Source organism: Erinaceus europaeus, chromosome 7 (assembly GCF_950295315.1).
Source record: "Erinaceus europaeus chromosome 7, mEriEur2.1, whole genome shotgun sequence".
NCBI classification, from domain to species: Eukaryota; Metazoa; Chordata; class Mammalia; order Eulipotyphla; family Erinaceidae; genus Erinaceus; species Erinaceus europaeus.
Window position 1 is genome coordinate 9,538,948 of NC_080168.1, and position 18,120 is coordinate 9,557,067.

Consider the following 18,120-nt stretch of genomic DNA (forward strand, 5'->3'; position numbering starts at 1 on the left):
CCTGGTGCTGGTACAGGTCTCAGCACAAAGCAGTCAGGATACAGAGAGGATACTGAATGGAATGGGGGGGTTAAACCATCTATGAACTCAAGCTTTCCAGGTGTATGCATTCCTCCTATTGAAAGATTCCTGTTTGTTGAAAATACATAGTTAGATTCTTTTTTTTTTTTCCTCCAAACACCCCCTCGTTCCAAGCATGGCATTGGTTTAGTTCACCATCTCTTGTATTGATAGTTTCTCCAGACACCTTGGAGATGATGGATTATCATCCAAAGCACTTCTTCTTCTTCTTCTTCTTCTTCTTCTTCTTCTTCTTCTTCTTCTTCTTCTTCTTCTTCTTCTTCTTCTCCTTCTCCTTCTCCTTCTCCTTCTCCTTCTCCTTCTCCTTCTCCTTCTCCTTCTCCTTCTCCTTCTCCTTCTTCTTCTTCTTCTAGCGTTTGCCCTTCTTCCATAGACAGTCAACAGCGTCAGGTTGAGCCTGATGTAAAGTTTCGAGACCTCCTTTAAATCTGGAGAGGTGACAGTCGTTGACTATGTGGGTCATAGTCTGTCTGGAGCTGCAGGGGCAGTTCAGGTCGTCTCTGGCTCCCCAGCGATGGAACATAGCGGCGCACTGGCCATGGCCTGTTCGATAGCGATTGAGGAGGGCCAAATCATAACGTGCTAGGTCAAAGCTGGGTTGACGCTTGCAGGGGTCTGTGATGAGGTGTTTGTTCTTTACCTCAGCTGACTGCCAACTCTGTTTCCAAGAGTCTGGAACAGAGAAGTTCAGTGTAGGCGTAGGGGACCAGATTGGGTGACGAGACGTCACTAAAAGGTAACTACAGTCCATGTTAAATACCAACCCTTAGCCATGAACCTGAATCCTGGCAAAAAAGGCTTCAAGATTCCCCAGTGCACTAAGGTCCATTTAGCTGATGAATTTGAAGTTTGATAGCATGAAGATCCAGGTACAGAAGAATGCCTTTCCACAATCATCGTGTCCTCTGTACTATTACATAAAGATTCACTGGAACTTGATGTTTCCGATGTAGTGTGACAACACAGAATATTAGCATGAGAGCATCACTAATTCTAGCTGACTTCAGAATGTTGACATATTCAGCTGTCTTCAAGGAGCTGCATGATTTAGGCCTGTCTGTGTTTCCCTTGTGGCTGAACACATGTAGTTTTTCATAGTTTTTTTTTTCTATCAAATTAGATTTCTACAATTAGGATTTCTTGAAGCCCTCATTCTTCATTACCCTATGCTTGTCTTTCTGTATTGAATACATACATGATGCTGGTTTAAAATAATAACAATAATAATAATAAAACATCAACAAAAAAAGGTTGGGGACTGAAAAATAAGATCTCTAGGTAGAGTGCAGGCCTCACCATGCTTAAAGCTTATAGAAGCCATACCAGAGGTGCCATGGCAACAGGAGAGGCTCAGGGGCTGTGGTGTCTCCCTTTCTCTTTATCTCTCCGGTTGAATGACAAATCAGTTTAGGATTAGGGAAATCATGTATATGCAAGACCCCACTTGCACCAAACAACAACAACAACAAAAACCATGCTGGCTTCTACCCAAGATACTCAGCCTTTTCCCCCCAGACCATTTTATTTTTACTGATGATATTGTGTAAATATTCACCACACAGCACGTTTCCCGAGAATAGAGGCTTCAGATTCTCCAGCACCTATCCTGGTGACAGAGACAAAGTAAGGGCCTAATCCGTGTCCATCTGCTAGCTCTAGCATTCAACCTAGTGGACACTGAGGCTGCAGTAGTGAGAGAAATGATGGTGGCATAAACATTATCTAAAGGACCAAAGTTTGTTCATTTTCTTTGTATTTTACCTACTGGGTAACACAGAAAATGCCTTAATCTTTCTATGACTCGGTTTTTCCATCTGTGTGTGTGTGTGTGTGTGTGTGTGTGTGTGTGTGTGTGTGTGTGTGTGTGTGTGAGTGAGTTTAATTGCCACAAGGATTATTGCTGGAGCTCTGTTCGGGCTTTGTGAATCCTCTGCTCTTGGTGGCCTTACCCCCCCATTTTTTCTTTCTATTGTTATTGGATAGAACAGAGATAAATTGCCAGGGGAGAGAGATATGGAGAGGGAGAGAGAGTCTATGGCCATACTCCTCCCAATCCTGAACACTCCCAGTCTCATCTGAGAGGGAAAGAGAAATAAAGACAGACACCTGCTCATGAAGCATCCCACCCCCCCTCAGGTGGGGAGCAGGGGCTGGAACCTGAGTCCTTGCTCATACTGATATGTGCGATTAACCAGGTGCACCACCACCCGGCCCTTTCATCTGTACTGTGTTGTAAGGACTAAGCAAGGGGATAGAATTCTGTGTTAGAGCAATAGCTGGCACTTGAGTGTTGGGTCCAACTCAGCCGCTGTTTTCAGGGACACCGCACACTGTTTTCCTTGCTCTCATGAATTCTTTTCCTTCTGCTTTCTACTCTCTCCATCTTTCTGTCTTCCTCACTGCTTTTCCCCCTTCTTGTCTTACTGCTCCCTTTCTCCTTTACTTGATTCCTACCCACGACTTTGACCAGCATCATTAATCTGCCATAATAAAGAGACACATGCAAATGACGGTAAAAAATGTTTGATGTCTGTTAATATGTGTTTATATCTGTGCTGACAGTTGTTTATACGTGTGCTTTAGCCTGTGCTATACCTGGGGACCCCCCCCCCAAGACCACTAGTGTCTTGAGTTACTTTTCTTTCCTTTTTTCTTATTTTTCAATGCGGAGCCAGAGGCCTTGTGTATGCACTACTTTTTCCATCCAGATATAGAGACAGAGAGATGGAGAGCTGTCACAACAATGGAGCTTCCTTGGGTGCTGTGACACCATCCATGTAGTGTCAGGGCTCAAATGTGGTCCATGTGCACAGGAAGCAACGCAACCTCTTCAGTGAACTGTCTCTCTGACACACGCAATCTGAATGTGTAAAGAATTTAATAGAATTTCAAATTTTCCATAGACAAGGCAAAGGAATTCTTGGTTGAATGCCTCTTTCTTAGCCTAATCCTATTACCTGACAATTACCCAGCTGGACACAAGATTGAGTCTAGGGAATTTCAAATTTATCCTCACAAGTAACCCCCACTGCATTTTGTCTCAAAGTTGTGTATATGCCGTTCATTTGTTTAATCAGCAAAATTTCTGATTCAGGAACCTAAAATGACCCCTTCATGTGTGTCTGGATCTGAAAAACAAAAATGTAATGTCAAGCATGTTTGTGAATGAGTATGGACACATGTGCACTGATTTCTAAAATCATGTGACATTTTGATTTTTTTAGTATATATGACTAATGGCTGATCATCTGGGTAGGAATATACAGAGGCATCAGCAATGATGGAAAGCAAGACTCTATTTTTTTAATGTGTTAGAAATATTAAAATTTCTATCCAGCATTATTTTTTATTGATTTCATAATGATCAACAAGGCCATGAGACAAGAGGGGTCTAATTCCACACAATTCCCACCACCAGAGTTCTGTATCCCATCCCCTCCATTGGAACCTTTCCTATTCTTTATCCCTCTGGGACCATGGACCCAGGATCATTACGGGGTGCAGAAGGTGGAAGGTCTGGCTTCTATGATTGCTTCTCTGCTGAGCGTTGGCAGGTCGATCCATACTTCCAGCCTGTTTCTATCTTTCCCTAGTGGGGCTGGGCTCTGGAGAGGCAGGGTTCCAGGACACATTGATGAGGTTTTCTGTCCAGGGAAGTAACGTTGGCATCATGGTAGCATCTGCAACTTGGTGGTTGAAAAATCATTAAGCATAAAACAGAATAACTTGTTTAATAATCAGGAATATAAAGGTAAGAGTATAGCAGATGAAATTTGAGCTCTCCATTTTGGAAAAAGCTATTAGGTCTATTTTAGTTATATTCCAAGGGGCATATGACTTTACTAATTTTGGCCTGACAGCTAACATGCAGGTCACCTAAAAGTATTGTCTGGGAAGATGGTGTCAGAGGTGAAAACAGGACTAGAAAGCTGGATCAGAGCAGAGAGTAGCCCAGATATGGGGAAAGTATCTAAATATTGTTAACTGTAAGACCCACTGATCTGATCTGGGACCCATATTCAGCACAGGAGCCTGTGTAACCTCTGCATCCCTGTAGGTCTGAGCTTGTATTCTGTGGTTATAACTAGGAACATTGTAGGCTGCCCTCAAGTGGCAGAGTATGTTGACCCGACCTCCCTTCAGAGAATGGGGCAGTCCCTACCAATGTTGACCCACATTAAAGGCAAAGTCCTGTAGAGGCCCACAAGAAGGTCCACTATGTTGTTCCTGATGGAGATCACAGTGGGAAGAGGGATTTGTTAGAGGTGTAGGCCCATCATGTCTGTGTGGGAATCCTAGGATTCCCTGACTAGGGCCCTGGATGATGGAGTGGCCTGGTAGTGACCAAAAGAGCCATCATGAAAGTATGCTGGTCTCTTGCCCTTCGCCAGCTTTTGTAGTCCTTACTTTGTCTGACAAGGTTAGCCTTGGAGTAATTGAAGGAAGTAAAATAGGAAGTAGGTAAGGAGAGTATCTAGGTCTAAGTAGAAACTATTTGATTAAGTACTTTATTGTACTTAACTAAAAGTGTCTTTTTTAGGTCTTTCTACTTTCTTGCTTCAGTTATTCAATCAAATTATCACGCACTTTTACGTTAAGGTATATATTTCCCCCTAACTTATGGATACATGTGCACATGTGCTCCAGTCTATATCTAGGTTCTGTGTTAGGAAGTGCACCACCTGAAATGGAATTGAGGAGTCCTATGAGCTAGGACTGGTCTCACCAGAGTACTGGAACTGAAAGGTTGATATTCCATGACTGGCATCTTTGGAGACAATCCCAAGTCTCCAGAAAAATATGGGTTTTATAGAGGATAGGGAAGATTCCTGCTACCTTAAGGTTTAAGAAGGCAATAGATAGTTACTATAACCAAGTTATTTGGGGATTTGGTTTACTTTGAAAATCCCATGGTTAGGATTGCTGTATCATACAAGACTTCACCATGATTTATGCCATTTAATGCTATCTGCATAGAGCTGTACCTTATATAGTGACACAACCAGTTTCTTCTGGTCTCCCTGGTCTAAGATTGTAGGTGATTTAATATTTCAAAGAAATAGTCATTATTAGACATTTATTAACAATTTAAGCCCACTGTTAAAATTCAACCAGGTTACCAATTTGAAACTTTAAGTGCTTAGATTGAAAGAATATATACTCAGAACTGGGATCTATGCATCAAAAAGTTTAAGACAGTCAATCTACTTTGCCCCTCTCATATTGATTAAATAGTGATTTATAAAATTCTAAGTAAATAGGAGTGTGTGTTAACACCATTCCTGCCACCAAAAGTCCCTGTCCTACCCCACCCCATAGTGAAGTTGACAATCTACCCTCAGTCTCCACACATACTCCAAACTCAGCCAAATTCTGCTTTGCATTTCCCTTTCTGTTCTTCTGTCTCCACACATACTCCAAACTCAGTCAAATTCTGCTTTGCATTTCCCTTTCTGTTCTTCCGTCTCCACACATACTCCAAACTCAGTCAAATTCTGCTTTGCATTTCCCTTTCTGTTCTTCCGTCTCAACTTCTGTTTATGAGTGGGATCATCTCATACTAGTCTTTCTCCTTCTGACTTAACTCACTTAACATAATTCCCTTCCTTCCTTCCTTCCTTCCTTCCTTCCTTCCTTCCTTCCTTCTTCACCTGAATATATGAAACCATTCTTAATTTTAAGGCCATACAAAAACAGGAGCTGGGAACTGATTTATCCCTAAAGGCTATGTTTCTAGTCCCCTGCCCCCAAGCTTCTCCTTCCTACTTCAACTCTCCCTCTCCTCCAAACTTCACCTAAGAAATGCAAATACTCTTCTCTACTCTTTTTGATGATAAGAGACACTTGAAAATAAAGTTAGAACCCAGTGTAACAAAGACTGGTAGAGCATATTAAAAGCAACAATATGTGAGGCCATGTTCCAGAAAACAAACTGCATAGTGTGCCCCTGTGTGCCTGTTCTGAAGATGACTCACGTACAGTGGAGTCTGGTCCAATACTTAGATGTTTGTATGGCTTAAGGTCTCTTTGGTGTCAACACTCAATACTTGGCATGATAATTGATCTGAATATGCTTGATTGTCTAGTAAATACAACATCTGAATATTAGAGTCCCTTAAATAAATGTACTGGGAAAGCAGGGTTATCAGTGTATATGATGTATTTTTCTTTTTTGAATAGTTTCTTTTTATATATATTTATTGTTTTGTTGCCCTTGTTCTTTAGTGTTGCTGTAGTTATTGTCGTATGCTTTACATTGGTTTGTTCTAGCCCTCCCCCGCCAAGAGAATTGGATGAGTCCTGTTAATTTCGCGGGGCCCCAAGGAACCCCGGGAGAGGGTTCCTGAGTTCGAGAGTTTCAGAGTTCCAGAGTAAGAGACGGTTCCTGAGTTTGAGAGTAAGAGAGAGTGCCAGAGAGACAGAGTTCCTGGGTTTCTGAGTTCCAGAGTAAAAGAAAGAGTGCTTGCGCCGCCGCAAAGAGACAGCAGAGTTCTGTTTGGTGATTAGTTTGTCTTAGTTTATGAATCGTTGTTCCTGAATAAAGAAATACAGCTTCCCTGCCCAGCCGTTGTCTCCGCGTCTCTGTTACCCGCCGTGAAGCAAGCCAGGCCGGCAAGAGCCTCCGAAAATTTTAACAACAAGTTATTATTCTTGTTGTTATTGATATCGCTGTTGTTGGATAGGACAGAGAGAAATGGAGAGAGGAAGGGAAGACAGAGAGGAAGAGAGAAAGATAGACACCTGCAGACCTGCTTCACCACCTGTGAAGCGACCCCCCTGCAGGTGGGGAGCAGGGGCCTCTAAGGGGTATCATTACACCAGCCCTTGCGCTTTGCGCCACGTGCGCTTAACCCGCTGCACTACTGCCAAACTCCCGACGTATTTTTCTACTTAAAGGCTAAAAGAGCATGTTGGCTGATTCTAAGAACGTCTTCAAACTCCAGCGTGTTATCAATGTGAGTACATTGGAAATGCGACTCATACACCCAGTGTTCTATTAGAGATGTCTTCTTGGCTGTAGATTTTGTCATTTCCTATCTCTCCTTTAGGCATTCATGGTTTGTCTTCTAGACATTTTGAAGGAAACTGCACTTTCATAGCAGTTGAGTGTCATAAACTTTGTTCTGTTTCTTTCTCTTAAGTATCACTATAAAGCCTGGACTTGTATTGTTTTTATTACTCTATTCCGTAGTCCAGGATTTATAGGAACACATTAATGTCCTTAACTTTCTGTGAGCATGTAACAGGTTTTCTACTCTTCAAACACCTGTGCATTACACAGGCACTGACTGTATAAGTCAGAAAACATTTCAAAGATTTGTGTGTGGAGAACTTGAAGCTCACTGCTATGTTCATTGAGTATTAGGAAATTTCCTCTTTACTTAGTGCCCTGTATTCTGGTGAGTCTTTTTGGAAACTCATAGTCTGGGTATTTGCCCTGAGAACATTCTTATCACATCATTACCTGCAGCACTGTTTGTGAATGCCACAGGTATGAAAAGTACACCTGAAATTATTTGTTTTCACACTGACTCATCGTTGAATGTCTGAAACATATTAGTTCTGTTTTGTTTCTTTAGTTAATTTTTATTGCAGGGATGAAATGAGAAGTTAGCACAGTCTCAGCCTCAGATACAGGGTTTTCTCAGCAATGCATTATTTTTTGTTTTGTTGGATGAGGCAAAGTCTATCTTTCTCTCCTCCCCTCTATCATTTCTTTTTCTTACTGTATGTCCAAAAAATTAAAACAGGAAGGGTTAAATAGTGTAATGGTTATGAAAACAGATTCTCATGCCTGAGGCTCTGAAGTTTCAAGTTTAATCCCCTGCACCATAAGCCAGAGATGATCAGTGCTCTGATAAAAATAAATAAATAAAGCCATTTAGAAATTGAAAAGTCAAATATGAAAGACACTGTGATCTCTGACAGAGATAGCCATTTTAACCTTTCTGTGTGTATATTTCCAGAATTTTTTTTTTCCTCCACGGTTATCTCTGGGGCTTCGTGCCTGCACTACAAATCCACTGCTCCTGGAGGCCTTTTTCCCCCCTTTTGTTGCCTTTGCTCATCATTGCTATTATTATTACTGTTGTTATTGCTGTCATAGTTGCTGGATAGGACAGAGAGAAATCGAGAGAGGAGGGGAAGACAGAGAGAGGGAGAGAAAGATAAACACCTGCAGGCCTGTTTCACCACTTGTGAAGCGGCGGCCCCCTGCAGGTGGGGACCTGGGGGCTTGAACCTGGATCTTTGCGCTTTGCGCCATGTACGCTTAACCCGCTGTGCTACCACCCGCCCCCTATTTCCAGGATTTTTTTGCATGTACACATTTGTTTCTTACAAAAGTTAAGATCGGACTATCTACTGGCTTATTTTCTTCACTTATTACCTCCTTCTTGCCAAGATAATACATATAGATCCCTCTCAGGTTTGTCTATGTTGTCATCATGCGGGTAGTCAGCCATTATGAACTTTGTTTTATATCAGGTTTATTGTTCATCAGTTTTACCTAATTTCATATGTGCTGATGTGCATTCCATGGCCTTGATGCTGATATACTTCATAACCTTGGTGCATAATCTTGATGCTTATATTACCCCTTTGATACTTAGATGTTTATTAGGTTAACTCAAGTAAGAGGGCTTTGCATGTTGCCATGTGGAGAAGCCATGAGGGCATTAACTTAAGTGAAATAAACTAGTCGCTGTCTCTCCCCCCCACACACACACAGTAATACAAGAATTTTGTTATTCCATTTCTCCACAACACCTAGGGTAGTCACCTTTATAGGGACAAAAAGTAGAAGAGTAAAATCCAAGGGCTGAGATGGATGGGAGCTGTTTAGTGGGAATAGAGTTTCAGTTTTGCAAGATGAAAAGAATTCTGCATTACAGCAATGGGAATTAATTAGCACTACAAAGTTGTTCATTCAAAAATGGTTTCAGATGAGGGTGGAGGAGACAGCATAGTGGTTATGCAAAAAAAAAAATGAGGTCCCAGGTACAATCTCCAGCACCACCATAGGTCAGAGCTGAGCAGTGCTCTGGAGAACAAGTACTTGAGATGGTAAACTTTATAACATTTAAAGCCAGTATATAAGATGGAAATAGAGGATATTTTAATTAACTTTATGTATTCTATTGCTGTATTTATTTGTGAGTTTATGTAAATACCTCTCTTTGGTAGTACTTTGAATTATTTAAAAGGTATTTCAAGCTCAGGACAATGTCATAGACATCTGCGTTTAGTTTATAATGAAAGCCACTTGTCTGGTTTCTTTAGTCTGAATTTATAAGGAATTCTGCCAAACTTTAGCTATTTGATTCCTTCACCAAAAGCCTAATACAACATTTTCATTTTTAAAAATGAAAAAAGAAGTAGAGTCAAGAAATGAATACAGAAAAAGGACAAGCAGAATGCTTAATATCACATTAGAGCCTAAATAAGTAAATAATTAAAGCTAGCAGTTTGGGAGGTGTCAGGGTGGGTAAGGATTGGACTTGAAAGCATCAGGTCCTGAGTTCAATCCCCACCATTGTATTGTATGTGGCAAAGTGATGCTTGGATTCTCTCATGATTAAACGAATCTGTTTTTTCTTTTTTTTAAGGAATGTCATATTTAGCTGCTGAAACAATATACTGTTTTTCAATATGTGGAATATATGCAATGACTCTGCACGCAATAACATCAGTAAGCAAATATTCCTTAACCATCAGCTGCCTGTTTCAAATCAAGTAAGGCATAGGTATGTTGATGGTGAGAATAACAGGTTTTTTAAAGATGTTTTATTTTTATTATCTTTTTATTTGATGGAGATAGCCAGAAATTGAGAGGAAGGGGGATACAGAGAGGGAGAGAAACAAAGAGACACCTGCAGACCTGCTTCACCACTTGTAAAGCTTTTCCCCTGCAGGTGGGGACTGGGAGCTTGAACCCAGGTCCTTATGCATTATAACATGTGCACTCAACCAGGTGTGCCACCACCCAGCACCTGAAATAATAGTGTTTATGAAAGGAAGTTGATGTCATTCTCAGTCAACTCACATAGGCAGAGGAGGGTTGAATACAAGGACAGACAATTAAAATGGTATTTCTCGTTATTATTTTATGTCTCCTTATAACAGTGGGTCCAGGTAAGCCTCCTGTTTAATGACCATACAGTTTAATGACTGTATCAATGTTGATTTCAACTACATTGCTCCTACTACAGTTAGCAAGCAATTAGTAACTATGTTATTCGCCAGACAGCAGGTGTGTGCTATATGAGGCATATTCTGTGAGGATGACCCATAAACTTGTTCTGGTTTTAACTAGGTTGCTTTTGGCCTTTGCCCAGCTTTCCTGGGAGCATTTGTGCTAATTATCAATAATTCAAAGATTCTGGTCATAATGATAAAGTGATTTTGGACAAGAAAATAATGTTAGAAGTATCATCATGGTAGGTGGCAAATTGTGGTTCTTCTGCTCTTTTTCCAGGAAAGTTTTAAATTGTGAAAGTTATCAGTATGTGATCTATGAATTTATTTATCCTGTAATTAACAGCTGGTGAGGTGGTGCAGTGGGAATCCCTTGTGTGTGGTCCCAGCTCTGACTCCCCAGTCCACATACATCAGAGTGAAGTCTTGGTCCTACTCTTTAACAGACAATCTTGTGAAGATTCAGAAGTGGAATTTGTGGCCTCAGCATCTGAATTCATTGGTAGGGACTTTTTTTTTTTTTCTTGTTTTTAACTGCAAAGTTCTGGCTTATGGTGGTGCTAAGGATTGAACCTGGGGTCTCGGAACCTTAGGCTTGAAAGTTGGTTGCGTAGCCATTCTGCCATCTTCCTGGCCCAAGAAAAATTTTCATGAAATGTGTACTCATCCAGATCCTTGCTCCCCATAGTCTCTGGGGGGAAACTGAGTTGTTGACTGTGCTAACATTTTCTGGCCTTTAAATTTTTTTTGTTGTATAGTGATTTTTGCAAACAAGGTGTTGCTTGCTGGAGATCGGAAGATAGTCTCAGGACTGCTTTGATGTGCAGACTCACCCAATTAAATTCTCATTTTTAAACACCCATAGTTAATGCCATTTGTGATATCAGACTGTGGGTGTCATCAATGGAGAAAGGCTATTGTATAGCTCAGAACACCATTGCTGTCACAGACATTGATTGCCAAAAACCAATTAAATGACAACTATAGTATTTCATAGGCCCACCTGTATATATTTAACTTTTTAAAATTTTCCACAATAGCTAAGTCTTGTTTTCTGGCTTTCTAAATGCAATTGCGCACAGTTGGGAAACTATCATGTAAAAACACTGCTTTTTTTTTTTAATTAGGAGATGACACTGATTATATCTCTGTCTTAAGAAAACTTATTTCAGTGCACTTGTGTTATTCTTTCTGCAGTACCCTTCCAAAACTAACAGTGAAGCAAGCAAGCTAGATGCCTGTGCTGTTGATGTGATTTGAACAAACTCTATGTCAGCAACAACAACAAAAAGATATTTTTAATAAAAGCAAAGCAAATATGAGGAAAGCAAAAATATCATCATCTTAAAGGGCACCAAAAAATGTGATGCCCTTTAGAAATGTAGTGGCCTGAATTTCACATGCCTGGCATCCTAAGTTATTTTAATTTGCCCATATTTTTATTCTAAAATATGGAATTCATAAAAAAAATTCCTCTTCTCTTACTTCTTGTATCCTCACAATAGCTACTGTGTGTCACAATAGCTACATAACTACTGTGCAGAATTCCTTACCTTCTGATCTAAGGCACAGTAACGCAGCTTGACATTTGGGGCCCTTTGTTCCGTGACTTTTACCTTCTTTGCTGCTTTTTCCACTCATTTAGCTCTCTGCATTAACTTCTCTCCAAGCCCTCTTTCTATTTACAACAGGACCCTATGCCAGCAAGGTGGCTTTATTGTTTTTAGCCAATCCCAAAGAATCATTAACTCTTCCCTGGTTTTCTCATTCTCAGTTCCTAAAGTTTTGTTGACTTGGCATTAGTGATCGAGATGAGAAGAAAGATTGAAAATATCCAGATGTTTGTTTTTCTGGTGATGGAGCTCACACTTTCTTATTTACTTTTGTGTAATGTCTCACTCCGCTGGCTTTTCTCTTTATAGTCTGTTTTCAATGCCTTGAGGCAGTATAATATTCCTGATATTTTTAACCATATTTTAACCTTCTGCCACAACACACTTTGGTGATGATTTTTATGTTTTATATAGCTATCTAAGTTGCAACTATATCTATTTTATGCATTTAGCACTCTGTAATCTATCTTTTCAAATAGCAAACTTCTATTAACATCTCCTAATTGTGACTGTGCCCCCAAATGCTATTAAGGAGAGTCTTGTCTTCTAAGGTTCAGTACTAACTGAGATTCTCACTTCAAATCTGTGAGAGATTGAAATTCTACCCAAGGTTTCTGCAAATTCCCTGCATTTTCTTAGTGGCTTCTTCTGACTCGCTGTACTTGCTGAAGATGCAATTTCTCTTTTTAAAAATTCTTGTTGTTGGGAGTTGGGCAGTAGTGCAGCAGGTTAAGCGCAGATGGCACAAAGCGCAAGGACTGGCATAAGGATCCCAGTTCGAGCCCCCGGCTCCCCAACTGCAGGGAAGTCGCTTCACAAACAGTGAAGCAGGTCTGCAGGTGTCTATCTTTCTCTCCCCTTCTCTGTCTTCCTCTCCTCTCTCCATTTCTCTCTGTCCTATCCAACAACAATGACATTAACAACAACAATGATAATTACAACAGTAAAATATAAATAAATAAATAATAATTTATTGTCTTCATTTTATTTATTGAATATAGAGCCAGAAATCTAGAGGGAAGGAGGTTATAGAGATGGAGAGACATCAAGACACTTGCAAAGCTTTACCCCCTACAGGTGGGGACCGGGGTCTCAAACCCGGGTCCTTGCATATTGTAGCATGTGTGCTCAACTAGGTATGCCACCACCCAGCCTCAAGACACAATTTCTCCAACACCTCTGCTCCCACAGCTAGTTTGCCAGTCATGAACCAGAGTAGAACACAGCACTGCTCCTTTATATTCTTCCAGAATAAGGAAGTTTTGTAAAATAAACTCTGTTGAAGATTCAGGACAATGAAAGAAATTTTAGGGACTTTAACTGTCTTTGAAATGTGCTATTTCATGTGTGGAGCGGTAGGTGGATGGTCTCTCATGGAACTCTATGCTTTCCTACATATATACACTCTCCTTCACGTGTCTCTTACTTCATAAGACACAGTTTAAAGGGACAGTCTGCCTTCCCCTTCAGAACTGTCCCTCTGCTCTCCTGCTGACAGTGGATTCCTACTAGGAACTCACAGATGAGCAGAAGGTGACTTGCAATGAGGAACTTTGTCTGTGGGTGGAGTAAGGGATAGAAAGAAATAATTATAATATAATTAGATATGTGTTAAAAGACTAGTTATGCACATAATGACCTGAAGGATTTAGGCAAGTAGTCTTTCAGAAAGACGGAACTTTTGAACAGCTCCACAATGAGCCCAATGCAGCCAAGCAGAGTACAGGAAGTGGATGCTTTCTGTAGAAGTGGGCATTCAGGCCAGAGAAGGGCCCTGTGGAAAAGCACAGGAATGTGAGAGAGTTCAGGCTACCCAGTTGTCTCTGAGACTTGAGAAAGCAGGGGATGGGTGGAGACAGAGTTCACAGAGCTTTGTACATCATAGTGATGAGTTTAGACTTAGCACTATTGTCATTAGGGAAAGAACAAATAATTTTTTTATCAAGGAAGTGACATAATACAACTTGGGGGATTTATGTAATGTTGATAATTAATCCCAGCACAAATCTACTTTTTTGCTAAATTCTTTGTCCTTATTTTATAATCACCAGAGTTTAATATAACAGCTGTCCAGTTGAGTTTAATCCAGGTTAGTTCTTGATAGGCAAAAGAGATTTTTTTTTTCAAGATGTATTCTGAGGAGCTACAGCCTCCTGGGACACTGGCTTTCACATGCAGATTCTAAAACCTCAGGCCTACTCTATTAATGGCTTTTGTTAATTGCAACAAGTGGAAAAAAGAAAGTATAGCAAAAAAATTCTATCAGATACTTTAAAAAGCAAATGCAGGATATCCTTATATAATATTGACCTTCAACAACAAGTATTCAAATATTTCAACAAATAAAATGGATTTATTTAGCAACAACAACAAAAAGACCATTTGGAAACTTCAGATTCATGAGTAGACATGTGTACACTTGCCAGGAAAAAAAAATATATCATCTCCATAGTAGCCATTTGAGCAACTGTTACTGAATAAAGAGGAAGCTCCTTCCTTCCACTATTATATCACTTCCTGTCAGAGAGGCAAGGAGTTCAGACCTGTAGTTTGTTGATTGTGATTATGCTTATGTGAACCTTTATCAGGTTTCTGTCTGTTAATTTTCACAAGAGCTGTAAGTGTGAGTTCTTAACTTTATACAGTCACAAAGCAAAATGTTAATTCATTATCATTCAAATTATCTCCTGTTTTCCATTTCCAAACAATAGAGACTTCCCTAAACCAGAAATTAAATCCTGGCCAATAAGAATTATTCGTCTCTAATATGAGAGCCCCTGAAACACAGTGTGAAAGTCTATGGGTCCTAGATCTCCAGTCTGGCTAGATTCTTGGACTGGAGCCTCTGGAGTTTTAGGGAGATAGCAAACTTAATGGTATCAGTGTCATGATGGATGACAGCTCATGTGTCCATGGGGAAATTAGAAGTTCATTCTCCAGTTAAGTTTGAACCAAGCATCTACCTCTGTCTGCAGAAAATCGTCACGTTTCCACATCAAATGTCTGAATCATTGTCTTAAAATTTTTCTTATGATTGTTCTTACTGTTTTTTTTTTCCCCTTTCCTCTACCAAGAAGTCAAAACTAAACTGGTAGTTTTCCAAATTGGAGAAAAACATCAGTTAAGATAAACTAAGAAGGTTACCAGTTTGAGAAATAGTTGAATTGTATGAACTCAAACATAAAGTCACAGGAAATTTTCTGGTCTTGAGATGAACTTTGCTTCTTATTGCTTTGAATCAACTTTCTATTTACTGTTAATTCTTAAGAGAGCAAAATATGTTGATAAAATCTAAAAATAAAATATTAATGGCTTAAAACAAACTCAAGAGTCTCTACTGGCTGAACTCTTTCAGCTGCCCCCTCCCCACAGGCAAGGCCTTTCAACTGTTGCAGCTGTTCTTCCCATTAATTGTTCTCCATATTGCTGACACATATATACACACACAGAGAGACTGTGACTTTCAGAGTTAATTTTTAATTTATCAAGTTGAGCTTTATCAGTTAACTTTCACTTTGGCAGATGAGGATTCCTCTGGGACCGATCTGTTCTGACACCTTAAATCTTTCTAATACGTTTATAGTATGACTTTTGGTTATATCAGTGGTGTCTAATTATGAAAATTTGTTCACTATTGACTCACCTCTTTTCTTATTTGTAGGCTTTCTCAGGGAAAATTGTGTTTTCTGTTATGTTTGGGAGGATTTTAATTTCTTCATTAAACTTGATGGATAAATTAACAGCATAGAATATTCATGGCTGGCAAGCCTTATCTTTTAATCCTGTGAATATGACATCCCACTGCCTTCTTGCTTCTAGGGTTTGTGATGTGAAAATTGATGAGAACCCAATAGTTCTACCTCAGTATGTTAGATGCTTCTTATCCCTAGGTGTTTAAGATATTTTTCTTTGTCATTGCTTTTGCATAGTTTTACTATGCTATATCACAACTGAGCCATTTTGGATTCAGGTACTTGGGTGTTTGTTCAGCTTCCTGGATGTCTATTTTTTTTTTTAACTATAGCACTGCTCAGCTCTGGCTTTCAGGGGATTGAATTTAGGACACTGGAGCCTCAGACATGAGAGTTTCTTTGCATAACCATTATGCTATCTACCCTTGCCTAAATGTCTATATTGTAAGCTTTGCCCAGGTGTGGGACTTTCCCTGCTATGATTTCTTTGACTATGTTTTCTGTATCTAGTTCCTTCTCTTCATCTTTGGGTATCTAGATAACTCTCACATTTGTTTTTCTAGTGGGTTTTGTTTTTTCACAATTGATTCATATTCTATAGGAGATTGGATTGAAAAATGAGGTGTTTCCTCTGTCTCAGCAGATCTGGGGACTCATAAATGGGGATGTAGGAGCACTAAGAGGAGGATGGGGACTTCATGGTGAGGTAGGTGGGGAGGTGGGGGTAAGATGCACAGACACCTATTTTGAGGAAATGCACAAATGTATCCTTATGCCAAGCAACAATTTTTTTTCTCAATAAAATGATTCTGCAGTTGTATTATGGGTGGTGAATGAGGAATCTAAAAACTCTTAGAAACTCTTTCAGAAGTTTTTAATATTCTTTAAATTTGTGTGAATCACTTATAATAATTATCTAAGAAATAATAGTTGGGGGGGAAGTGAAGACTGGGTTTTACCCAGTTAAGCACACATAGTTCCATGCATAAGGACCTAGGTTCAAGCCCCTGCTTTTCACCTACAGGAGGGATGCCTCAAGAGCAGTGAAGCAAATTTGCAGGTGTCTCTCTTTCTCTCTCTCTGTTTCCCTCTCCCCTCTGTCCCATCCAGTCAATGAGAAAGAAAGAAAAGAAATAAAATAAAATAAAACAGACAAGTCTCATACGGAAACTACACTTTGCTTTTTAAAATCATATCAAAGATGGGATTAATAATGAACGTCTATTCAGGGCAGTCTTCCTGAAATACATGAATAAACAGAAGGAGGAAATCAAAAGTAGCATATAAAGCATAACACTAATAAAAAAAATAACAGTGAGAATTCAGAAAGAAAAGTTTAAATTAAACTTCATCAACATCAAAAACTTCCCATTATATTCTTGAAAGAATAAACAGGCAGCCTTCAGGATGGGAAAGAACATTGTAAAAATCTTGTATCTAAAAGTGAACTATTGCTGTGGAGATAGCTCATTCCTAAAATGAATAAAAAATAATTGTGGGGCCAGGTGGTGATGCATCTGGTTGAGCGCACATGTTACAGTGCATAAGGACCTGGGTTTGAGCCCATGGTCACCACCTGTAGGAGGAAAGCTTTTTAAGTGGTGAAGCAGTGCTGCAAGTGTCTGTCTCTCTGTCTCTCTTTCTTTCTATCTCCACTTTCCCTCTCAGTTTCTGGCTGTTTCTATCAAATAAATAATTATATTTTTTAAAATTAAAAGTAAAATAATCACAAATAATAAAAAATAAAGAGGATGGAAATCAAATCAAATCATATCAAAGATGGGCCTCTTAAAATAGTTCACTTAAAAAAATAACTCACTTAGATAACGTGCTTTGCTATGCTTTTGACCCAAGTTTGAGCCACACTAGACAAAACTTTAATGCTGTGGCTTCTTCCATCTTTCTCTACTTGTCTCTGTCTTTCCATCTGAAAAAAAAAATAATAATTACTTTGGAGCAGTGAAGCCTTGGAGACAACCAAAACTTAAAAAAAATCTAAATAGATTAGTATCAAAGATATTCTCTGAGATGCCTGATCCAACATGTAGACAGACAAGATGTGCAAACTCAACATGGGTCCATGTGTCTTCACCTGTTGGTCTGGAATTTGAATTTTCTAACCCTTAACTGGTGTGTGTGTGTGTGTGTGTGTGTGTGTATGAGAGATAGATAGATAGAGAGACAGAGAGAGAGAGAGAGTGAGAGGGATATCAGATATACAAAACCCTTTTGCTGGCATTCAGAATCCTATATGACATTGGCAATATCCAGTTCTGACCTCTGGGAGAGAAATCCCTGCAGTGATAGTCACTAAGCAAACAGTATTTCCCCCACCCTGAAAGATTGGAATAGGAAGAGGGAGGCAGTGAAGTCTGCTTCAATGCTCTCCCAGTCATGTCTGGCTTGGCCAGAGCAGACTTTCACCAGACCAAGGCAAATGAAAACAGCATGCACAGTACAGTGAGATTTTATGAGGTCAAAGCTGCCTGTTTCCATTTCAAAGGGCTATCTTGTCTTATGTGAGAGTTTCCTTGCTA

At 39.7% G+C, this 18,120-nt stretch overlaps 1 protein-coding gene across 1 annotated transcript in view; it reads left to right on the top strand.

Annotated features, from left to right (window-relative positions):
- Positions 1 to 18,120, top strand: part of COL4A3 (collagen type IV alpha 3 chain) — a 144,171-nt gene that overhangs the window by 37,242 nt on the left and 88,809 nt on the right. The gene's annotated exons all lie outside the window — the stretch shown is intronic.